Raw genomic sequence first — 26,470 nt, 5'->3', positions numbered from 1 at the left:
ATATAAAAAAAAAGCTAATAATGTCACCCCAGAAATGTGATGCCACACTCTAAAAATAAAAGCTATTAATAGTTTCTGTATGTTTTTCATTTTTTATGTTCATTCCTACATACCTGATTTCCTTTTGTTTTTAAAAAATAGGAATATATTATATACATTCTCTAAAATGTGCTTTTTAAAACTATTATATATCATGACCATCCTCTATGACAATAGTGGTTTTACTCATACTTTATAAAACTGCTTAATGTGCATTAGTATAGATTATCTACATTATTGGGACATTTTAAAATTAAATTTTAATTTTTCAATATTTGGAAAGTCTAGATTTTAAGGTTTAGATTTTCAGTAAAATTGTAAAGATAGCCCAGAATGTTCCTATGTTTTTATATTCAATTTGATCAGTTATTAATACCTTACAGCAGTACAATATATTGCTACAATTAGACCCCTCATTGACACACTGTCATAAAATCCGTATTTTATTAACTTTTTCCTACTGTCCTTTCTGTGTTCTAGGATCCCATCCAGGACACTCTTGCATTTAGTCATGTCCCCTTGGCTGTGATAATTTCTCAGACATTCTTGTTTTAGATGACTTTGACAGTTTTGAGATTCACTAGTCAAATTATTTTGTGTAACATCCTTCAGTTGGGCGTGTTTTGTTTTATCTCTTGATTAAATTGCAGTAATAATGTTTTATAGAGGAAGGCTGCAGAGATAAGATGCGATTTTCATTCCATCAAGAATATATTTTTAGCCACTTGCTGTGCAAGCGCAAGGACCCGAGTTTGATCCCCGGTACCAAAAAAAAAAAAAAAAGAGAGAGAATATATTTTTAATTTGATATGATCCCATTGGTTGATCCTTGGTGCTCTTTCTTGTACCACTGGATTTCTATTCAGAAAGTCCTTACCTATGTTCATTTCAAGGGTTTTGTCTTCTAGCAGATTGTTTCTGTTTTAACATTTAGAATTTTATCCATTTTGATTTTAGTTTAGTACATGGTGAGAGACATGGGTCTATATTATATCTTCTGCATGTGGACAGCCAGTTTTCCTGGGTCTATGTTTTAAAGAGGCTGTCTTTTCTCCAGGGTATGTTTTTGGCTCCTTTGTCAAAGATCAGAGAGCTGAATGCTCCTGGGGTTGTTTCTGCATCCTCTGCCCTATTACATTGATCTGCAGGTCTATTTTTATGCCAGTGCCATGTGGTTTTTATCATTGTGGCTTTGTAGTATAACTTGATGTCTGGAATTGTGATGCTTCAAATTGCCCAGAAAAGGAAACAATCAACAGAGTAAAAAGACAACCTACATAATGGGAAAAACTGTGACAGTTGTTCCTCTGACAGAGGACTAATATCTAGAACATATAAACAACTTAAAAAATTAGACCTCCCCAAATAAAAGACCCATTCAAAAAAGGAGCAAATGTAATGAATAAACATTTCTCAGGAGAAGTATAAATGACCAATAAATGAATGAAAAAGCGTTCAGCATCTCTGGCCATTGAAGAAAGGCAAATTAAAAAAATACTGAGATTCCATCTTACTCCGGAAAGCATGGCCATCACCAAGAAATCAAACAATAAATGCTGGAGAGGTGGCAGAGAAAAATGAACCATTCTACACATTGTTGATGGAAACATAAACTAGAACAACCACTGTGGAAATCAGCATGGAGATTCCTCAAAAATACTGGAAAGAGAAATTCCATTTGACCCAGCTATTTCACTTTTTGTTATCTTCCCCAAACAGTTAAAGACATCATATTACAGTGATACATGTATATCCATGTTTATAGCCGCACAAATCATAATATCTATACCTCAGAAGCAGTCTACATGTCCAACACCAGATGACTAGATTTTTAAAAATGTAGTATTAAGACACAATGGAATATTACTTTGCCATGAAGAAGTATAAACTTGGATCATTTGTGGGAAAATGGGCACACCCTGAGACCATAATATTAAGTGAAATAAATCAGACATGCAAGCTTACATATCACACAGTTTCTCTTATATGAGAAATCCAAAATATAAAGAGCAAAATAAAGGGTAGATAATAAGAAACAGAAAAATAGTTCTTTTGCAAAAAGGAAAGAGACCAAGAAATGGAGGGAGATGGAGGGAAAAGAAGGAAAGGAATAATAAAAGAATTAAGATGTGTTATGCACAAATTTTCTCTGAGGAGTGTAATCAATATGTACTGCAAACAGACTAATAAAAAATAAAAATTGAAAAAGGAAAAGCAGTATATTTTCTCCAAATAATGTATCACTGTTGATGTTAGCTTTGATCACCTGGCTGAAGCAGTACTCATCAAAGTTCTGCCCATAAATTTACTCTTTCCACCGCCCCCTTTTTCATTCTGTGCTTTTTGGGAGAAAGGCATTATGTGTAGTTTAAGCTGGAGGAGTGGGGAGCTCTGTCCACCTCCCAAGTGGGGAGTGTCTCGATAGATTACTCTGCCTTCTGTGCGGGAGACTATCAAATTCTCCTCTATTGATTTATGTACTCAGTACTTATTATTTATATCCATCTTACTTATATAGCACCCTACAACCCATGGAAAGGTATTCAGAGATCATCTCTGGAACAAAAAAACTACGTATGGGTGTGCGAGTTTTACTGACAAAATAAATTAACTGATGAAAATAAATCTACACTTGATCTTAGCCAAAAGGCCGAGAAGCGATGATGAAAATAAATCTAGTGCTGTGGATATTTATGTTGTTCTTTGGGAGTGTTATTGCTCTATTTTGCTGCTCAAAGGGTTCATGATGAGCCACTGGAAACTCAGTATTTCCTGTGTCAGCTTGGCACAGATGCATCACTGGGCTGTTTTGCCTTGTTTGGGGCACTTTCTGAATTTTTGGTACTACACAGTGATCCAAGCACACTATGCACATTTCATGTCCCCAGTCCTTCCAAGAGCCTGATTGCTTTCACTGGAAAGGGATGTTAGAAACCAAGATGAATTTGAGAAAGTCTGTGGCTGGAAGATGGTGCCTGAGAGGGTGAGTGGCTGTAGTCAAGACTGCAGAACAGCATCCTGTAAAAGATATCACATCTTCCAGTCCATAGCAAGATATGCAGAGTTCAGCTTTGGGAAGAGAAAACAACATATGGGTGTGTCACTCAGATTTTCATCATTGTAACCAAAATACTGACAAATGAGGTGTGATAAAAAACATGGTGAATGTTTACATTTTAAAAGTGTGTTACAGTACAAGATACATTACCATTAATTCCTCCTCCAAATACTCCCTTCTTGAGTTGAACACACTTATCTTATTTTTTTTTTTTTTTTTTTCTTTTTTGGTACTGGGGATCGAACTCGGGTCCTTGTACTTGTGCAGCAGGCTGCGAAACCACTGAGCTAAATCCCTGGCCCTATCCCATTATTCTTGCCACTTTCTAAAGGAGTGCTAAAAGTACACCTTATGATTGTCTTTAGTTGTGCTACCATGGCTGCCTTGATGTTCTGAATCCATTTAAAATGTTTAGCTTTCATTATCATTTTGAGGAAGAACCAGAAGTTTCATGGTGTCAGATCCAGTAAATAAGGTGGGTAAGGATGTACTCTTTTTAGAAGCCCATCTTTCCATTGGATGGCAGTTGGCCACAGTATTAGCTAAATGGATGCATATTGAGGACAAAATCTTAAGTGAAATAAATAGGATACACATGTGTAAATACTGAATAGTTTTTCTTGTGTGAGAAAATGAAAGTGTAAATAATGATCAAAATGAATAACTGACAGTGGGAAATAGGAAGAAAAGGTCCAAAGGGGTAGGAGAAGTGGGAGGGGTAGGGGAAAGGAAAGAAGAGAAAGGAAAAATTATGAGAAAAGGAAAAAATGGAAATAAAGTCTTTGTAAATAGGGAAGGGTGGAGGGGGATGAAGGGAAGACAGGAAATAGGGAAAAAATAAGAACCAAGATACATCATGTACAGGTACAAGCACCCAATGATAAATGTAAATTATTGTATACCTAAAATGTACCAATAAAAGAATCTAAGGGAAAAAAAAGAATGATAGGATAATTATGTTCCAACTGAGCAGGAATATTTTGAGAGGGATTCTTGGCAATGTGTCTTTTACTGTAAGAATTTTTAAAAATTTAGACATTTACCATATTTATTTATTTTGGCTCATAGTTGCAGACATTTAGTCCATGGTCTGTCAGTTCCAAGGCAGAGAGATCATGGCATAAAGGAATAGCAGAACAGTTAGCCACATCATGATATTCTGGAGACAGGGAGGAAAGAGCCAGAGAGAAATGGGACAAAATAATACCCTTTAAAGGCACACTCGAAGTGACCTGCTCAGTTCAATTGGATTCCACCTCCTAGTGAACCCATTCAGCTAATGAACTCATCAATGGATTAATCCACTTGATGAAGTTAGCAACCTCACAATCCAATCACCTCTCTGGGCGTCTTAATCTAATCAAGTTGGCAATCAAGATTAACTGTCACAATAGGCTAAGTAGAGAGTGATGTAATGTGATTTACTTTTAAAAGACTGCTCTGACCTCTACATAGAGAAGTAAACAGCGGGGAGCTGGCTGAGAGTTAAGAACAGATGGAGGGAGACAAGTATGAAGGCTGATGGTGCTTCTTAGAGAAGACAGTGGCAGTGGAAATTGGTAGAAGTAGTGACTGTTGTAGAAATTGGTGGTTGGGGCCAGGGAGTTGCAAGGGCTTGCTGATTGTTTGCATGAGGAATGAGCTAAAGAGAGAAATCAAGGATGTCCCACCAAGTCATGGGAATGAAGTAGTTATTTTTAATAAGAATTTGTGTCACAAATATGCCCAGCCCTTTTAGTGACTTTAAACTTCAGTTCCTTCTCTCTGTACTCTTTTCATCAATAAAAGAAGAAGCTGGATTAGCCCAATTTGAAGTGTCCACCACTCTGGCAAGTTTCTGAACTAATGAGTTTGCAGAACTGAGTATAATAATAGATTTTGACTCAGGAGTAAGAGGACAGCAGTCAGGACGAATGCACATAGAGCATGGGGTATTTCTGAGATCCAGGTATTGACATGTTGTAGTTAGTAGGCAGCCAAAATGCAGCTCTGGCCAGAGCCTCCTAAGCTCCCAAGTCCTGGCACCACTTCGTCATGCTATGCAGGCCTTCTGTCTCTCCCAGGCCCCAGCCAGTCCTGGCCCAGTGTCCATTCACAAACCTCCACCTCGCCAGGGGCCAGCTTCTTATTTTCCCTTCTTTCCTACTTCCCTGGAGGAAAGAAGCATCCATTTGAACAAATTGTATATAAGGAGAGGCTGGAATGGTTCCAACTCATGAATTTATCTTCTGTTTTGTTCTGTTTTGATGGTACTGGGGATTGAATCTAGAACATTTGCACTGAATTACATCCTCAGCCTTTTTTCACTTTTTTATTTTGAGACACTAAGTTTCCCAGACTGGGCTTGCACTTTCAACTTCCTGCCTCAGCCTCCTAGAACATGAGCTTATTCTAGCACAAAAGCAAATAGCTAAACACTGCCTATCTCTTCCATCTACAAATACATAAACTTACAAGGAATGTTTTGCAACAACAACCTTAAAACAGCCAGGTTTGGCCTTGGGGACTGCAAGTCTATCAAGCTGGTGGGCAAGGCAGGTGGGGACGAAGAAAAGACAGGGTGGCTGTAGCTGTGGCCTGGAGGGGACTTTCTGTGATAACTTCAGCATAAGAAGGTGGATGGAAGGAAACAGAGGGGAGGAATGGAGACAGAAAGAAAGCAAGTCAGGAGCAGTGAAAAGCAAGTCATAGAAACTCAGAGGGAGAGCACTTAGAGAGAAATCAAAAGGAGGGAAAAACAGAAGAAAGCATTTCATTACTACAGCTCCATTCTTTCCACATGGTCATGAGCTTAAAGAAAGCACTGGTTTGTTTTAGTCAAGCCAGATTCAGCATGTGAGAAGTTGCATAAAAAGGAGTCGCAGCGTTGGAGTCAGCCAGCATTATGGTTTTACCAGGAAAATGCAGAACATGGAGAGAGATGCAAGGAAGTGATTATAATGATAGCCATGGAGCCCAGTCTAAAGATATGACAGGAGATGAATGAAAAGGTGTCCAGATTAATGGAATTTGATGCCAGTAATGTCGGGAAGTGGGGAGGGAGTAAGCTGTTTAGGAGTAAAATATTCACAATTGATCCTATGGGGGAGGTCCACTGACAGGTAATGATAAGTTCCAGGTTCTGTGACTGTGAATATACACAACTTAGGATAGATTTTGGATAGAAGGCAAAATTACATGCAAGACATAAAGGAAGCGGATGGCTAGCCATGAAGCATGTGAAAAGATATTCTGCATCATTAGCCAATCAGAAAACACAGAGTAAAACCACAGTGATATCCTACCTAATGCCCAGATTGAGCAGGTACCATGGGAAAGACCGACATCACCAAATGTTGGGAAGGATGAAGATAAACTGTAACACTCGCACACTACTAGTGAGAATATAAAAAGATGCATCCATTTCTAAAAGCAGTTAGTATTTTCTTTAAAAGTTAAGCACGAATTTATCATATAACCTAGCAATTCCATTCCTAGGTGCCAACCCAAAAGAAATTAAAATGTGCGTCCCCACAAAATCTTACCTGTAAATTCCAAAGTAGCATTTTTCATAATAAACAGAGTGAAAACAAACTAAATGTCTTTTGATCTGCATGGATTAACAAATGCAATATACACACTCAAGGTGTGACCAAACTATAAGGCGAATGTTTAAATTTTTAAAAAATTTGTTAAAATAGGAAGACGCCGGATCACCCGGCTGCAGACAGGCAGGTCTGCGTATGCCCTACCGAGGTCCCGAATCACGCAGAAGACATCGAATCACCCCGCTGCAGAGAGGCAGCCACCTGGTTCCACACTACAAAGACGCAGAGGACACCAGACCACCAGACCACCAGACCACGGTACTGAGCCCCGCTGCTCCTGGCCCAGAGGTAGGGGCTTCTGAGCCGCGTCCCACTGCTCCTGGTCCAGAGGAAGGGACATCCCGGTCACCATCCCTCCCCCTGCTCCCAGCCCAGAGGAAAGAGCTTTTGTGCCACCTTCTGTCCCACTGCTCCTGGTCCAGAGGAAGGGGCTTCCCGGCCACCATCCCTCCCGCTGCTCCCAGCCCACAGGAAAGGGGTTTTGGATCACCATCCATACCGCTGCTCCTGGCCCCTGTCCCACCTCTCCCAGCTCAGAGGAGGTAATCCGTGCAGGTGCCAACAGCCCCCCACCCCAGTCGAAATGAGAAAACATGTAAATAACTCTCAAAACCAGACTTCCAGATCACCTACAGCAACCCCAAAGGGAAATGAGATGGAACACTCTGATACTAAACCATCTGGACCCACTGAACTGGCAACAAAAGGGGATCTGGAAAAAGTGAAATCAGAAATAATTTCTCAGCTAACAGGAGAAATTGTGCCCCTAGTGCAAGACATGATTCATAAATCTAGAGAGGAGCTGAGGAACATGATGGAATCCCACCATAGGAAACAAATGGAATGCATAAAACAGATGCAAATAGATTTCCAGGACATGAAAAACTCCATTGAAAGTCTACACAGCAGAATGAGCCAATGTGAGGACAGAATTTCAGATATAGAAGATAAGATTGCAATTAGTGACCAGGAAAACAAAAATTGCTTCAAAATTGTAAGGGAACATGAGAAATCAATCCAGCAGCTGCTAGATGATGCAAAGAAGAATAACATAAGACTGATTGGAGTCAGTGAAGAAACAGGAGAGAGTGCAGATGACATAAAAAAATCTCTTCACAGAAATAATGGTAGAAAACTTCCCAAGCAGGGGAAAAGAGCTTGACATACAGATAAGTGAGGCATATAGGACTCCAAATAGCCTTGATCAAAAAAAAAATCTACACATAGGCATATAGTTGTTAAGATTCCAGAAACACAACAGAAGAACAAAGTTCTACAAGCAGTTAGAGAAAAGAAACAAATCACATACAAAGGAAAGCCCATCAGAATCACAGAAGACTTCTCAACACAAACCCTCAAGGCAAGAAGAGCTTGGAGTGACATGTTCCAAGCCCTAAAAGAAAACAGCCTCCAATCCAGATTGATGTGCCCTGAAAAACTATCTTTCAAAATTGATGGAGAAATAAAATACTTTCATGACAAAGAGCACCTTAGGAACTTTGTGAATACCAAAACAGCACTCCAAAGAATTTTACACAATATCCTAGGAATAGACATTGAGGATCACAACCCCAGGAAGCAAAGCAGAATGAACCCATCTGGCATGACAAGAAATTAAATGTAAAGGGGGAGAACCCAACAAAAAGAAAAAGTCATGGCAATGACAAGTCAACACATTTCAGTTATAACCATCAATGTTAATGGTCTCAATTCACCAATCAAAAGAAATAGACTGGCAGAATGGGTCAAGAAGCAAAATCCAACAATATGCTGCATACAAGAAACACACTTAATTCAAAAGGAAACTCATAGACTGAAAGTGAAAGGGTGGAAAACAATACTCCATGCAACAGGAACCCCCCAAAAAGCAGGAGTAGCTATCCTCTTTGCAGATCAAGTAGATTTCAAACCAACACTGATTAAGAGAGACGAAGAAAGCCACTACATCCTTGTAAAGGGAAGAATCCAAGAGGAAGAGATGACAATCATAAATATCTATGCACCAAACACTAGTGCGCCCAACCATATAAAACAAATCCAAACGACATGAAAAGTCATATATGCACTAATACAATTATAGTGGGGGACCTCAACAACCCACGATCACAAATAGATAGATCAACTAGACAAAAAATAAGTAATGAAACACTAGAACTCAATCGAACTCTTGAACAAATGAACTAAACAGATGTTTACAGAGTCTTCCATACCACAAAATCAGAATACACATTCTTCTCAGCTGCACATGGGTCATTCTCAAAAATAGACCACATACTCACATATAGAACATGTTTAAGTAAGTGCAAAGGAATTGAAGTTATCCCCTGTACATTATCAGACCATAGTGCGAAGAAATTGGAGATCCATAGCAAAAGAAACTCAAAAAATTTCATAAACACGTGGAAATTGAACAACACACTTCTGAATAACCAATGGGTCACAGAGAAAATTAAAGAAGAAATCAGACAGTTCCTTCAATTAAATGACAATGACAATACAACATATCGGAATCTGTGGGACACAATGAAAGCAGACTTATGAAGGAAATTCATAGCAGTGAATACACATATTAGGAAAACAGAACAAGCCCAATTAAACAACCTGATGCTGAACCTCAAGCTTCTAGAAAAAGAAGAGCAGAGTAACCCCAAAGCTCATACAAGGGAGGAAATTATAAAGATCAGAGGAGAAATCAATGCAATGGAGATCAAGAGAACAATACAAAAAAATCAATGAAGCCGAGAGTTGGTTCTTCAGAAGAATCAACAAAATTGACAAACCCTTAGCCAACCTTGTCAGAAAAAAGAAAGAAAAGGCCCAAATCCATGCAATTAGGAATGAAAAGGGTGAAATTACAACAGACCCAGCAGAAATCCAGAGGATCATCAATTCCTACTTCCAGAACCTATACGCCAATAAGATGGACAACACAGAAGAAATGGATAGATTCCTAGATACATATGAATTACCAAAGTTGAACGAAGAAGACCTAAAATTTCTGAACAACCCAATATCAACCAATGAAATGGAAAATGTAATTAAAAACTTATCAACTAAGAAAAGCCCAGGCCCTGATGGCTTCACTGCTGAATTCTACAAGACATTTAGAGAGGAACTGCTGCCACTACTGTTTAAACTCTTCAATGAAATTGAAAGGGAAGCAATACTCCCAAATTCATTCCTGGAAGCAAGCATCACCTTGATCCCCAAAGCAGAGAAAGACCCAACTGAAAAAGAGAACTATAGGCCAATCTCACTAATGAACAGAGATGCAAAAATCCTTAATAAGATAATGGTAAACAGAATGCAGAAGATCATCAAGAAGATCATACACCCTGATCAAGTGGGATTCATCCCAGGGATGCAGGGATGGTTCAATATACAAAAATCAATTAACGTAATACACTAAATCAATAGAGCCAAGGACAAAAACCATATGATCATCTCCATAGATGCAGAAAAAGCATTTGACAAAATCCAACATGCATTTATGATAAAAACCCTAAAAAAATTGGAATAGATGGTCTCTACCTCAAACTGATAGAAGCCATCTATGAAAAACCAACAGCCAATATCATACTAAATAGTCAAAAACTGAAACTCTTCACACTAAAACCAGGAACAAGACAAGGATGTCCATTATCATCACTCTTGTTCAATATAATTCTGGAAACATTAGCCATGGCAATTAGACAAGAGAAAGAAATAAAAAGAATAAAGATAGGTAATGAAGAAGTCAAACTGTCATTATTTGCAGATGACATGATACTCTATATAGAAGACCCCAAGAACTCCACCAAAAGTCTTCTAGACTTAATAACCAAATTCAGTCAAGTAGTTGGTTACAAGGTCAACACACAAAAATCAATAGCTTTCCTCTACATGAACAACAGACTCACTGAGAAAGAAACAGAGCAAATGATTCCTTTCACAATAGCATCCAAAAAACTGAAATACCTAGGAATCAACCTAACAAAAGAAATCAAAGACTTCTTCTCTGAAAACTATGGCACTCTGAAAAGAGAGATTGAAGATGATATCAGAAAATGGACAGACATGCCCTGCTCCTGGGTAGGAAGGATTAATATAGTGAAAATGGCCATACTTCCAAAACTGCTATATAGATTCAATGCAATTCCAGTTGAGATCCCAGCAGCATACTTCATGGACCTTGAGAAAACAATCCAAAAATTCATTTGGAACAAGAAGAGACCCAGAATAGCAAAAGCAATTCTAGGTAACAGAGACATGGCAGGGGGTATCACAATCCCCAACCTGAAACTCTACTACAAAGCTACTGTGATAAAAACAGCATAGTACTGGCAAAGAAACAGACTTGAGGACCAGTGGAACAGAATAGAAGATGTAGAAACAATGCCAGGCACACTCAGCCATCTCATCTTCGATAAAGGAGCCAAACACCCTCACTGGAGGAAAGATAGCCTCTTTAATAAATGGTGCTGGAAAAACTGGGCTTCAACTTGTCAAAGATTAAAACTAGACCTGTATCTCTCACCATGCACTAAACTAAAATCAAAATGGTTTAAAGATCTAAATATTAAAATAGAAACTCTGAACCAGTTGGAACAGAGGTTAGGTAGAACCCTTGAAGACATTGGTGTAGGAAAAGATTTCATGAACAAAACATCAGTTGCCCGTGAACTAGCACAAACAATCAACAAGTGGGATCTCTTTTTATTAAAAGGCCTCTACACAGCAAGAGAAACCACCAGCAGTGTGAAGAGACAACCCACAATGTGGGAAAAAATCTTCACCTGCTCTTCCTCAGACAAAGGTCTACTATCTCGAATCTATAAAGAACTGAAAAAGATCAGACCTCCCAAATTTAAAGACCCAATCTGAAAATGGGCATCTGAAATGAACAGACATTTCTCAGACAAAGAAGTAGAAATAGTAAATAAATACATGAAAAAATGTTCAACATCATTGGTCATTCGAGAGATGCAAATGAAAACAACGCTGAGATTCCACCTCACTCCAGAAAGAATGGCTGCTATCAGGAAATCAACCAGTAACAAATGCTGGCGGGGCTGTGGGCAAAGAGGAACCCTGCTCCACTGCTGGTGGGAGTGTAGACTGGTGCAAGCACTGTGGAAATCAGTATGGAGATACCTTAAAGAACTAGGACTGAAAGTCCCATTTGACCCCGCTATTCCACTGCTGAGGATCTTCCCCAAAGAATTAAAAGAATCATACCACAGTGATATATGTGCACCCATGTTCATAGCAGCACAGTTTGTAATAGCTAAAACTTGGAAACAGCCCAAATGCCCATCAACTGGTGACTGGATAAAGAAAATGTGGTTTTTTTTATAAAATGGAGTACTATTCAGCCATAAAAAATGAGAAATTAGAGACATTTATAGCTAAGTGGATGCACACTGAGGCAATACTCTTAAGTGAAATAAATAGGACACACATGTATAAATACTGAATAGTTTCTCTGGTGTGAGAAACTGAAAGTGTAAATAAGGACTAAATGTACGATAGGTAATGTGAAATAGGAAGAAAAGGGGCAAAGGGGAAGGAAGTGGGAGGGCTAAGGGAAAGGATAGAAGGGAATGGGATTAATATGAGAAAATGGAAAAATAGGAACAAAATCTTTGTAAATAGGGAGGACTGGAGGGGTTGAAGGGAGGGCTGGGCAAGGGTGAAAAATAAGAACCAAGAGAGACTATGTAAAGGTGCAAATTTCCAATGATGAGTGTCATTATATTGTATACCTCAAATGTACCAATGATTAGAATGAATAATCGATAATGTAAAATAGGAAGAAAAGGTCCAAAGGGGTAGAGGTAGTGGGAGGGGCAGGGGAAAGGAAAGAAGGGAAAGGAAAAAATGCTGAGAAATGGAAAAAATGGAAATAAAGTCTTTGTAAATAGGGAAGGGTGGAGGGCGTGAAGGGAGGGCTAGGAATGGGGAAAAAATAAGAACCAAGATGCATCATGTAACGGTACAAGTTCCCAATGAGAAATGTAATTGTGTTGTATACCTACAATGTAACAATAAAATAATTTAATTAAAAAATAAAAATAAATAAAAATACAAATAAAATAAAATAAAAGACACATTGCCATTAAGCTTCAGCAAAATGCTCCCCTTCCCTTCAAATATACTTATCGCACTGTTCTTGCCACTGGCTGAAGGAGCTCTGGAGGTCCCCTTTTGTGAATGTCTTTAGTTGTGCTGTCTTAGCTGCCTTGATGTCCTGAGTTAATTCAAAATCTTTACCTTTCATGGTCATTTTGACTTCGCGGAGGAGCCAGAAGTCACGTGGTGCCAGACCCAGTGAATAAGATGGACAAAGACCCACCTTAGTGTTTTACATACCTGCCTTTCTGTTGGACATGGGGCTGGGTGGCTGCACTCACTTTTTTGATCACATGGAAGATCATTTCCAGAACTGCTTCAGAAAGTGGCAAGAATGATGGGAAAGGGGTGTTCAACACAACAGGGAGATTAATGTGTTTCTAAGTATAATTTTAATGTGTATATTGGTGTTTTAAATATTAACTAGTATGTTTTTAATCAAATTGTTTTAATTAATGTGTTTTTAATATTAATGTATTTTAATATGTATATGAATGTGTTTTTTCAACACAAGAGGGGGATTAATGTGTTTCTAACAATAATGATTTTTTTATTGGAACATACAGTGTGTTTTGATGAGCCCTTGCACAATATGTTATTATTCTACCACAAAAAGGATTCAAGTAGAAATTCATGCCACCACAGGGTGAGCTCTGCAAACATCAGGCTAAATAAAAGACGCCAGACACAAAGATCACATACCATATGATTTCATTTATATAAAATTCCCAAATAGGCAAATTTTTAGATTCAGAGGGCAGATTAGCAGTTGCCTGGGCTGAGAGGTGGGAATGAGAAGTAACTTCAAATGGCAGGAGGACATTTGTATGGTAGTTAAATAAAAGTCCTAAAATTCGACTGTAGTGATAATTTTGTAAACCTCAAAATCGTTAAATTGAGATGAATGTCTTATAAATTAGAACCTAATAAAGCTGGTTTTATAAAAGTATAAGAAGGAAAAAGAAAAGAAAGAAACCAATAAACCAGAGTATTGAAGAAAACATCTGTATGTACACTGACATCACAAAGAAGAGCCAGGAGTCAAACTAGAGAAAGTGACAGAGGAGAGGGTGTGGGAGTCCTCAGGGGTGAGGGGCGAGCAGCTGATTGCACCAAGAAGTAGCAGCAGATGGTGCTGTCTCGCACCATGACCTCCAGGGGAGCTGGGGCAGGGGGCGCCCCCTGTCCGTCCACTAATGACAAGGAGAAGCAAGAAAGATGTCAGCACAGTTCCCAGATCCAGTAATATCATGGCTCTGGGAGAGAGCACTAAATGCATGTTCTTATTTGTTATAATTAATCACCTCATCCTCCCAGGGAAGGAGGCAAGGAAGCAAAGGGAGGGATCATCTTAGACCTGGAGACAGACCCGAGACCTTGGTCTTGGCTCCTCTGGTGGTCGACCATTGACGTCAGGCAAGCTACTTACCCTCTTGGACTCTTGCCTGTCAAATGCACAGAGTGGTCCCGGTCAGCCTCACATGCAGTGGAAGGCAGGAGAAACTGGAGTAAATGCACAAAAGCCCATCTCACATTTTCTAATAGACCACCAGGAGCTATGATCCCCTTATAGGCTTCATTTTTGCCAACGAGAAATCTGAACTTCAGAGAGATTAGATTGTCTAAAGCCACCAAGCACTTAAAGAGAAAACAGATCTGAGTCCTCTCACCAGCCATGCTGCCTCCCTCTTGCAAACCCATCCCTTAGGAATGACTCTCTTCTAGGATTTCTGCGCTGACTCAGAGATAGAAACAATAGATAAACATTCACGCCCTTTCAGTATTACAAAACAATCACATCCAAGAATTTCTAAAGACATTAGAATGAGTCTGATATAAAGAGGGATCTTAGAAAATCTAGACGCAGTCAATATTTCTACCACACCATGCCAACTGAGGCTCTATCTCACCCACAGCCTAGCAACTGAGGCTCTTGCTCTGTACCAGACACAATATATTCCTTGCAAGTTCTTCATCACTGAATATTCACAGAATAGAATATTATTCAGCCATGAAAAGAAATAAAGTGTCAACATAACCATGAGAGAATGTGAATGAAGCTTAAAACAGTAAAGTAAGTGAAACAAACTAGACTCAAAAGGTCACATAGTGTATGACTTCAACTATGTAACATACAAGTAGATAAAGCCATAGAGATAGAAAGCAGAATAGTGGTTGCTAGGAGCCAGGGAAGAGAGAATGACTGCTTAATGAGTATGAGGTTTTCTTTTGGGGTGAAGAAAATATTTGGGAATCTGATAGGGGTGGTGGGTGAAAAACACTATGACTACACTAACTGTCACTGAATTGTATACTTTTAAGTGTTTAATTTTACATTATGTAAATTTCAGCTCAATTTTTAAAGACAATGAGTATCTTAGATGTACTTTTCCCCCTTTTTTGTAACAGGCAAGATGGATTTATTCTAACTTAAATTAAAAAGAGCAACCCATTGGTGAGACAGGAGGTTCCTCAGGGACTCCAAGAAAGATCCAGCCAGGGAGGCTTGAGGGGCAGCAGCCACAGGAGAGTGCAGCCTGGATGCTCCAGCCTGCTCCTGGCCTCCCCGCTGACCCCCTTCCCTGGAAGAAAGAGAGTCTGGTTCCCCAAACTTGGGTCTCCTACCTCCACTGTCCTCAGGGTATGGGGCCAGCAGCCCTACTAAAACACATGTGGTGAGGGAGAGGTTATTGCCTAGAGAGAGGGCATTATAAGAACCAGAACTGGGGAAGAAGGGATTCTGGGTGTCTTAGTCCGTGTTTGTTGCTATAACTGAATACTGGGCCAGTTTCAATGAGCAGAAGTTTATTGGCTCAGTTCTAAAGGCTGAGGAGACCAAGATGAAGAGGCTGTATCCTTGAGAGAGTTTTTGCTGCAACTGCTCTGGGGGGGGGGGGAGAAAGAGAGAGAGACAGAGAGAGAGACAGAGAGAGAGACAGAGAGAGACAGAGAGAGAGAGAGGGAGGGAGATTTCCCTTTTATAGTAGCACTAACCTCACCCATGGGAGTGAATTCCACCTCCTAATACTGTTATAGTAGCGATTAAATTTCAGTGTGCATTTGGGAGGAGAAAAACACTGTGGTCATAGCACTGGGTAAAGCCTGGGACAGCAGGTGCCTCTGCAAACACCACCCAGGTCCTGTGGTAACTCAGTTGCATCTGCCTGGTCCCCTTCGCCGAGCATGTCCCCAGCTGAGCCTGGCTGAGCACTAGGGAAAGAATGATAACCAGGAATGCATCTTGGCCCTCCTGGAGCTGGAAGTCATGAGGAAAGTGCTGCCAGAAGTAGAGAGGGTGATGATGATCCATGATGAGGGGGAAATGGCCACCCAGAGTCACCTCCACCCATCACTCATTACTTGCGCATCTAGCTCATTGGACTGGGAGTCTCTGAGGTCCATGGACCACAGAACTGACTCAGGGACTGAAAGTTGAAAGAAAGAAGAAAGGGGAAAGGGAGGGAAGGAGGAAGGGAGGGAGAAAGGATTCTCCGGTACCCAGAATGCACTAGATTTTAGTTTATGTCCAGCTTGCCCTTCAACGAAGGGTCTCAAAGCTGACTTTCACTGCCTGGCCTTCTTGCCCCATTTGGAAGGCAGGGGTGGGGTGACGCTGAGATGTGACAACATGACAGCAATGGCACTGTCCTTACCAGGGGGTTGGCTCTGTCATCTTGTGTCACTCTCCTTCCAGCAGGGAAAGGCCACGTGACCACCCAAGCTGGTGGCTGGTTCCCCGTCCAAAGTCCCTCCAGGTGGCCTGTTTCCCTAGCATAGTAACCCTGCAACCAAAGCAGTTTTCTGGGACAAAGACCAAGGCATTGGCAGTGCCTGTCTCTTGAGTTGAAGGATGATGAGGAATTCTTTTCTTTTAGGATTTAGATTTTCTTTTATATTTACATAAAATGAGTCACTTTCAAAGTAAAGAAAATCACATTAAAGAAGTGATTTTTAAAAGTCCTCCTTGCTCCTGCCACCACATATGTTTGCATTCTCTTCTTTGGCCTTCTCCATGACACACGTTGATGTTATCGTGCCATATTGTAGCTAGCACATCAGAGAGGCCACAGACATGAAATCCAGCCTGCTCCATAGCGGGGAAAGTGATGCTCAAAGGGGTAGATTGCCAAGTAGCCAGAAGTCTATGTCTGTGTCTAAGTACACATTGGGCTGACCTCAAAATCCATACTTTGGCCCTGATACACTCTGTATTGTTTTCTTTTGAAATAAGGTATCACTGGGTAGTCCAGGCTGGCTTTTGTGCCTAGCGATTCTCCAGCCTCAGCCTCCTGGGTACTGGGATTATAGACATGTGCCACATGCCTGGCATAGCATTCTACATTTTGTTAGAGATTGCAAGGAGTATTTATTCAGCTAAGTGAATACAGTGCTAAGCAAGCCTCATCTTACTGCTGGTCTCTCCTTTCCACCTCGATTGCAGAGGCCAGGAGTATCTGCTACTGGTGTTACTGTTAACGATAATAACGAAGGCAGCTTCTGCTTTGGGGAGCATTTGCTACATATCTAGCACTGTATTAAGCATCTGCCTGCCTGGGCATTTTTGAATTCTCATGCAGTCAGGTAATATTCATACCCATTTTAATCATTTGGAGATCAGGGCTCAGAAAGCTTCAATCCCTGTGCAAAGGAGTGGTGCCTGACCCCAGGTCCAGAACAGCCCAGAGACAGAGCGTCAGGCTGCAGTCACTTCAGTGTTCAAAGAATGTGACTCAGTAGGGGAAGAAGCTAAGGAACTGGGGAAGGGGGGGGGAAGTCTGGAATGTGGTCCTTGGTTGTTTTTTGTGGAGAAAAAAGGAAAAGAGAAAGAGAAAACAGACTTGCTGGCCCTGAGTTTCACTCTTTGCAGCACTCCAGCCCCAAGTGGATCACTTCTAACTGGAACCTGAGCTTCACCCATACTAAGGTAGCTGTTTTGATTTGGATTGGGCCAGAGGAGTGAGGTGCCCTCTCTTTTCACAGTGCAAATGCAAAATGATTTCTGCACTGAAAGTCCCATTCCTGATCCAGGAGCCTTTGTTTTCCCCAGTATTTTATTCTCCTTGTTTTTGTTTCCCTTAAGACTACAAAAGGATAAGAATGTTTCTGCAAAGTGGTTGCTAGGTTTTAGCATCCACCTGCTCCTTTGCCCCCACCCCCCAGGTGCCCTGTCTGGCTCTCTGGCAGGTGTAGCTTGCAGCTGTAGCAGATTTCACCCAGGATGGGACAGATGGAGGGGATGCAGCCAGCACAGTGGGAGAGAGTTCTAAAAAGCATGTGATCAGACTTCCATCAAGGCCTGGTAGGAAAATGTGGCAGTGAGATGAAGGGTGCCAAGCTGGCAGGAGTCTGTGTGAACCATAGTGGGATTCCTTTGGCATCCCCTGCACAGGCAGATCCTTCTGCATCTGAGTTGTTGCAAAGTAGTAGCTACAGTGGAAACCTGCTCAGAGAAGATCTGAAATGAGGAGATAATCGCACAGGACCTTTAGGATCTGTTGTGAAGAAGCCCAGCCCCAATTTCTGCATTGTGTGCTGTAGGGCTAGATAGATCTCATCTCTGAGCTTTGCCTTCCTTACCTTTAAAGTGGAGTGTAGCAGGTCATGATAGTCCACGCCTGTAATTGTAGGGAGGCTGAAGCAGGAGGATCCCGTGTTCGAACACAGCCTGGGCAACTTGCCAACCTAGCAAGACTCTATTTCAATAAGTAAATAAACACAGGCTATGGATGTAGCTCAGTGGGAAAGCTCTGGGTTCAATCCCCAGTACTGCAGAAAAGGAGGGTGGTTGAGAGTATGGCAGAGCAGCTAGAGCCCACCAAGATCCATGCTTCCCTGCCTTGCCCCACTTGTTAAGCGGGGTCGTATGACAACCCTACAAGGAAAAGGACATTTATCCCTCCCAAGTCTGAGGCCATGAAGAGAGGCCACACATGCCAGGCATTCTAGGAGGCCCTGCAGGGCCAAAGGCAGAGCTGCAAGCTGAAGGAGGGCTCCTGGCCGGTGAAGGCACTCCCTGGACTTGCATGTTGCAGGGGCCAATGCAGGAGAGCGGCTAGGATGGTGAAAGGTGGAGGGCGCACCTGGGCCTCAGCGGGTGCTCCATTAAAGTGCACTGTTTCTGTGAGCCACTAAGCTTCCTGAGTGACAGCCAGTAGAGGCCTGAGAGGAGCAGACACCACTAGGGGGTTCTCTCTCACTCTGCATCAGCCTCATTCATGCCAAGTCTCCAAGGAGCTGAACTCCAGAACCTTGAGACACAGAAGAAAGGGAAAGGTCACAGTGGTCCCTGGCTGTTTTATTTAGTCTTTTGCCTCTTAGCAAACTTCCTTCTGAGTTAGCATTTCTGGCAAAAATGGCTCTTGCAGTATTTGATCTTCAAGGCGGTGCCCATCTCTCATGCCCCCTTCAGCAGTGGGGACCACAGTGGTGGTACATCAGACAGACCTGGCTTTGAGACTTACGGCTCCCGTGCACCCTCTTGGGAAACTCTTAGGAAAATTATTCCACTTCTCTAAGGTTATCTAGCAAGTGTGGAGAGTGGAGGGCTAGGGATGTAGCTCAGTGGTAGGGTTCTTGCCCTGGATATCACCCCCCGAAATTAAATGTACAGAATGGCAATTTCATACACGCTGTATTAGATAATCCAGAAAAACTGAACAAACAGGATATGTCATTTATTCCATTGATTATAATGTACCTTATAAATGTATTATATAGCACATGCTATGTTATATAATATATCCCATTAGCTATGATACGTTGTAAAACTATTCTCTATATTACATAGCTATATTGTAACATGAATCTTATTGATTCTGTTCTCTGGAGAACCTCTTTGAATACAGTATACTGAATGCGGGGGGAGAAATTTTAAGGCTTTACAAGGTTACAAGTCCAAATTATGTAGGGCAGAGGCAAGCTGGCAGCCTAAAGATTCGGGTGACCTGGGATCTAATAGTGTTGAGCACGCAGCTTGGGAACTCAGGCAATGTTTACAATGCAGCCTGAAAACAAATTCTTCTTTTTTGGAGGAAATCTTGATCTTAGCTCTTCAGGCCATCCATGGACTGGATGAGGCCCGCAGACACCATGGAGGGTCCTCTACTTTACTTAATGTCAATGGTTGTAAATAAATCACATTTACAAAATTCCTTCTCAGCAACATCTGGACTGGTATTTGATCAAACAACTGGAAACCTTAGCCTCTCTATGCAAGCACATAACTAACCACCATATCTGCCAGGAGGAGTTGTCACTAGGTTTAGTAAACCTGCACTGTGAAATTGCCAGTGGCAGTCCCCTGCAGAAGGTCAGTTCCCCAAAGGTTATATTCCCCATCACTGTTTGCTCCATACTACTGTGCTTATTTCTTGTCTTTTCTTCTGCTAAATGTTTTTGGAATTTTCCTTTTTATCCTATGCCCCAATTTTTTCTGATCTCAAGAAGAGAACATTGTACCACAGATCCTATCAACCCAGATCAAGAATTTGTGTAAATTACTAAAAATTCTGTCCTGTTAATATTTTAATACATTTATTTATTTATTAAGTACATTTGACACTTGAAATGATATGTTTAACCCTACTGTCTGCTGACAATGGGTCATTGAGAGAAAGATAATTCTTCTTCATTAAAAGCAATCCTGGAGCACAGAGGAGGGAGGCTTCCAGGCCAGGCTACCACTGCTCCCAGCACAGAGGAGGTGAGCCATGCAGGTGTCAGAAGCACCTCCCACCTCCCCACCCCTGTAGAAATGAGAAGACATGTAAACAAGCCTCAGAACCAGACTTCCAGATCACCTACAGCAACCCCAAAGGGAAACGAGATGGAACACTCTGATACTCAACCACCTGGACTCCCTGAACTAGCAATGAAAGAGAATCTAGAAAAAACGAAATCAGAAATAATTTCTCACATAACAACAGAGATTGTACCCATAGTGCAAGACATGATTAATAAATCTAGAAAGGACACAGATAAAAAAACAGAGGAGCTGAGGAACAAGATAGAATCCCAACATAGGAAACAAACAGAATCCACACAACAGATTCAAACAGATTTCCAGGAGATTAGAAACTCCATTGAAAGTCTATGCATCAGAATGAGTCAATGTGAGGACAGAATTTCAGATACAGAAGATAAGATTGCAATTAGTGACCAGGAAAAGGAAAATTGCTTTAAAATAATAAGGGACCATGAGAAATCAATCCAGCAGCTGCTGGATGATGCAAAGAAGAATAACATAAGACTGATGAGAGTCAATGAAGAAAGAGGAGAGAGTGCAGATGACATAAAAAAATCTCTTCACAGAAATAATGGTAGAAAACTTCCCAAGCAGGGGAAAAGAACTTGGCATACAGATAAGTGAGGCATATAGGACTCCAAATAGCCTTGATCAAACAAAATCTACACATAGGCATGTAATTGTTAAGATTCCAGAAAAAAGTTCTACAAGCAGTTAGAGAAAAGAAACAAATCACATACAAAAGAAAGCCCATCAGAATCACAGCAGACTTCCCAATGCAAACCCTCAGGGAAGAAGAATTTGGAGTGACATATTCCAAGTCCTAAAGGAAAACAGCCTCCAACCCAGACTGATGTACCCTGCAAAACTATTTTTCAAAATGGTTGGAGAAATAAGATACTTTCATGACAAAGAGAACCTTAGGAACTTCATGAATACCAAACTAGCACTCCAAAAAATTTTATAGACAAAATCCTAGGAGAAGACAATGAGGATTACAACCCCAGGAAGCCCACCGGAATAAATCCACCTGGCATGACAACAAATTAAAAGCAAAGGGGGAGAATTCAACAAGAAGAAAAAGTCATGACAATGATAAGTCAATACGTATCAGTTATAACCATCAGTGTTAATGGTCTCAACTCAGCAATCTAAAGAAATAGATTGGCAGGATGGGCCAAGAAGTAAGATCCAACAATATGCTGCATACAAGAAACATACTTAATTCAAAAAGAAACTCATAGACTGAAAGTTATAGGGTGGAAAACAATACTTCATGAGACAGGAACTCAAAAAAACCAGGAGTAGCTATCCTCTTTGCAGATCAAGTGGATTTCAAGCCAACGCTGATTAAGAGGGACAAAGGACACGACATCCTTGTAAAGGGAACAATCCAAGAGGAAGAGATGACAATCACAAATATCTACACACCAAACACTAGTGTGCTCAACTATATAAAACAAATACTAACGGACATGAAAAATCATACAAGCCCTGATACAATAGTAGTGGGGGACCCCAATACCCCACTGTCACAAAGAGATAGATCAACTAGACAAAAAACAAGCAACAAAATACTAGAACTCAATCAAACTTTTGAACAAATGAAATTAACAGATGTTTACAGAGTCTTCCACCCCACAAAATCAGAATACACATTCTTCTCAGCTGCACATGGGTCATTCTCCAAAACAGACCACATACTTGCTCATAGAACATATTTAGGTAAGTGCAAAGGAACTGAAGTTATCCCCTGCATATTATCAGATGATAGTGCAATGAAATTGGAGATAAACAGCAAAAGAAATGGCAAACATTTCATAAACACATAGAAATTGAACAACACACTTCTGAAAAACCAATGGGTCACAGAGGAAATTAAAGAAGAAATCAGACAGTTCCTTCAATTAAAGGACAATGACAATACAACATATTGGAATCTATGGGACACAATGAAAGCAGACTTACGAGGGAAATTCATAGCAGTGAATACGCATATTAGGAAAACAGAGTGAGCCCAATTAAACAACCTGATGCTGAACCTCAAGGTTCCAGAAAAACAACAGCAGGATAAACCCAAAGCTCATACAGGGAGGAAATTATAAAGATCAGAGCAGAAATGGATGCAATGGAGACTAAGAGAACGATACAAAAAAATCAATAAAGCCAAGAGTTGTTTCTTCAAAAGAATCAACAAAATTGACAAACACTTAGCCAACCTTATCAGAAAAAGGAAAGAAATGGCCCAAATCCATGCAATTAGGAATGAAAAGGATGAAATTACAATGGACCCAGCAGAAATTCAGAGGATGTTAAAACCTACTTCGAGAACCTATACGCCAATAAGATGGAAAACACAGAAGAAATGGACAGATTCCTAGATATGTATGAATTACCAAAGTTGAACAAAGAAGACCTAAAAATTCTAAACAACCCAATATTAATCAATGAAAATTGAAAATTACTTTCTTAGTTGGTAATTAAAAACTTACCAACTAAGAAAACCCCAGGTCCTGATGGCTTCACTGCTGAATTCTACAAGATATTTAGAGAGGAACTACTGTTTAAACTCTTCAATGAAATTGAAAGGGAATCAATACTCCCGAATTCATGCCTGGAAGCAAGCCTCACCTTGATCCACAAAGCACAGAAAGACCCAACAGAAAAAGAGAACTATAGGTCAATCTCAATAATGAACATAGATGCAAAAATCCTTAATAATACACTGGCAAATAGAATGCAGAAGATCATCAAGAAGATCATACACTCTGACCAAGTGAGATTTATCCCAGGGATGCAGGGATGGTTCAACATATGCAAATCAATCAATGTAATACACTTATCAATAGAGTCAAGGACAAAAACCATATGATCATCTCAATAGAAACAGAAAAAGCATTTGACAAAATCCAACATGCATTTATGATAAAAAAAAAACCTACAAAAAATTGGAATAGACAGTCTCTACCTCAATCTGATAAAAGCCATCTATGAAAAACCAACAGCCAATATCATACTAAATGGTCAAAAACTGAAATCCTTCACATTGAAATCAGGAACAACACAAGGATGTCCAGTATCACCACTCTTGTTCAATATAGTTTTGGAAACATTAGCCACAGCAATTAAACAAGAGAAAGAAATAAAAGGAATAAAAATAGGAAATGAAGAAGTCAAATTGTCATTATTTGCAGATGGCATGATACTCTATATAGAAGACCCCAAGAACTCCACCAAAAGTCTTCTAGACTTAATAACCAAATTCAGTCAAGTAGTTGGTTACAAGGTCAACACACAAAAATCAATAGCATTCCTCTACACAAACAACAGACTCACTGAGAGAGAAATAAAACAAATAATTCCTTTCACAATAGCATCCAAAAAACTGAAATACCTAGGAATCAATCTAACAAAAGAAATCAAAGACCTCTTCTCTGAAAACTTTAGCACTCTGAAGATTGAAGACAATATCAGAAAACGGAAAGACATTCCCTGCTCCTGGGTAGGAAGGATCAATATAGTGAAAATGGCCATCCTTCCAGAACTGCTATATAGATTCAATGCAATTCCAATTGAGATCCCAGCAGCATACTTCATGGACCTTGAGAAAACAATCCAAAAATTCATTTGGAGAAAGAAGAGACCCAGAATAGCAAAAGCAATTCTAGGTAACAGAGACATGGCAGGGGGTATCACAATCCCCAACCTGCAACTATACTATGAAGCTACTGTGATAAAAACAGCATGGTACTGGCAAAGAATTATCAGTTAAAATGTTTATGAGCCTGCTGTTGTCATATAGGTAGGGTTTCAAGCTAGGAATATACTTTCTTTAATAAGTGCTATTCAAATTTTATATTTCCTCCAGAGTTAGTTTCATTAATTTGTCTTCCAAGGTACTTCTTAGAAGTTGTCAAATTTATTTCAAAAAAGATTTTTGTAATATACTTTCTATATCCTTTCAAATGCTGTAAAATCTGTGGTAATGTCTCCTAGATCTTAATATTGTAATTTAAAAAATGCATAGCTGATATTGTATAACAGGAAGAAAAAGTCTAAAAGAGCAGGGGAATTGGGAGGGGTAGGGGAAGGGAAAAAAGGGAAAGGAAAAAATATGAGAAGACGAAAAAAATGGAAACAAGGTCTTTGCAAATAGGGAAGGGTGGAGGGGGTGAAGGGATGGCAAGGGAAGGGGAAAAAAAATAAGAACCAAGATACTCATGTAATGGTACAAGATCCCAATGATGAATGTAACTGAATTTTATACCGAAAATGTACCAATAAACTTAATGGGGGAAGAAAAAAAAAGAAACAGACCTGAGGACCAGTGGAACAGATTAGAAAATGCAGAAACAACTCCAGACACATTCAGCCACCTGATCTTTGACAAATGAGCCAAACACCCTCACTGGAGGAAAGATAACCTCTTTAATAAATGGTGCTGGAAAAATTGGGTTTCAACTTGGCAAAGACTCAAACTAGACCTATATCTCTCACCATCCACTAAACTAAAATCAAAATGGATTAAAGATCTAAATATTAAAACAGAAACACTAAATCAGCTTGAAGGCAGTTTAGAAAAACTCTTGAAGACACTGGTGTAGGAAAAGATTTTTTGAACAAAACCTCAGTTGCCCGTGAAGTAGCACAATCAACAAGTGGGAACTCTTCTTACTAAAAAGATTTTGCACAGCAAGAGAAACCACCAACAGTGTGACGATACAACCCACAATGTGGGAAAAAATTTTTCACCAGCTGTCCCTCAGAACTTAGGTCTACTATTTCAAATCTATAAAGAGCTTAAAAAAAATCAGACCTCCCAAATTTAAAGACCCAATCCAAAAATGGGCATCTGAAATGAACAGACATTTTTCAGACAAAGAAGTAGAAATAGCAAATAAACATATGAAAGAATGTACAACATCACTGGTTATTCAAGAGATGCAAATGAAAACAATGCGGAGATTCCATCTCACCCCAGAAAGAATGGCTGCTCTCAAGAAATCAACCAATAACAAATGCTAGTGGGCCTGTGGGTGGGAGTGTAGACTGGCGCAACCACTGTGGAAATCAGTATGGAGATACCTCAAAGAACTAGGACTGGAAGTCCCATCTAACCTAGCTACTCCCCTGCTGGGTATCTTCCCCAAGGAATTAAAAGAATCATACCACAGTGATATATGTCTGCCCATGTTCATAGCAGCACAGTTTGTAATAGCTAAAACTTGGAAATAGCCCAAATGCCCATCAACCGGAGACTGGAGAAAGAAAATGTGGGTTTTTTAAATAAAATGGAGTACTACTCAGCCATCAAAAATGAGAAATTAGAGACATTTTTTGCTAAATGGATGCACATTGAGGCAATACTGTTAAGTGAAATAAATAGGACGCACATGTGTAAATATTGAATAGTTTTTCTAGTATGAGAAACTGAAAGTGTAAATAAGGACTAAAAAGTATAACAGATAATGTGAAATAGGAAGAAAAGGGGCAAAGGGGAAGGGGAAGTGGGAGGGGTAGGAGAAAGGAAAGAAGGGAATGGAATTAATATGAGAAAATGAAAAAATGGAAACAAAGTCTTTGTAAATAAGCAGGGATGGAGGGGTTGAAGGGAGGACAGGGGAATGGGGAAAAAATAAGAATCAAGAGATTATGTAAAGGTGCAAATTTCCAATGAGGAATACCATTATATTGTATACCTAAAATGTACCAATAAAATAAAAATTTAAATAAAAAGCAATCCTGGTTCCCAGAAAACACCAGGTGACTATCAGTAACTGTAATGATTGAGTAAATTTGTGTATGGGATGAGCTAAAACAAGTACGAACTGTACTTTCTAAAGCAGCAAAATAATACCTCTAGTAAAAGTGTTTAGAAAACTTGCATAAGTGAGAAGAATGATGCTCCACTCAGCAAGTATTGAATCTTGA

General features: G+C 40.0%; 1 protein-coding gene and 1 pseudogene across 7 annotated transcripts in view; both read right to left on the bottom strand.

Annotated features, from left to right (window-relative positions):
* Tmem71 (transmembrane protein 71) overlaps window positions 1-26,470 on the bottom strand; it is a 95,786-nt gene that overhangs the window by 11,847 nt on the left and 57,469 nt on the right. The gene's annotated exons all lie outside the window — the stretch shown is intronic.
* Window positions 2,615-2,701, bottom strand: LOC147830248 (U2 spliceosomal RNA; annotated as a pseudogene).

Source organism: Heterocephalus glaber, unplaced genomic scaffold, assembly GCF_053883595.1.
Source record: "Heterocephalus glaber isolate CG9 unplaced genomic scaffold, H.glaber_assembly_v1.0 deba00000281, whole genome shotgun sequence".
NCBI classification, from domain to species: domain Eukaryota; kingdom Metazoa; phylum Chordata; class Mammalia; order Rodentia; family Bathyergidae; genus Heterocephalus; species Heterocephalus glaber.
The sequence above is the reverse complement of the archived record's forward strand: the minus strand, read 5'-3'. Positions and strand labels throughout refer to the sequence as shown.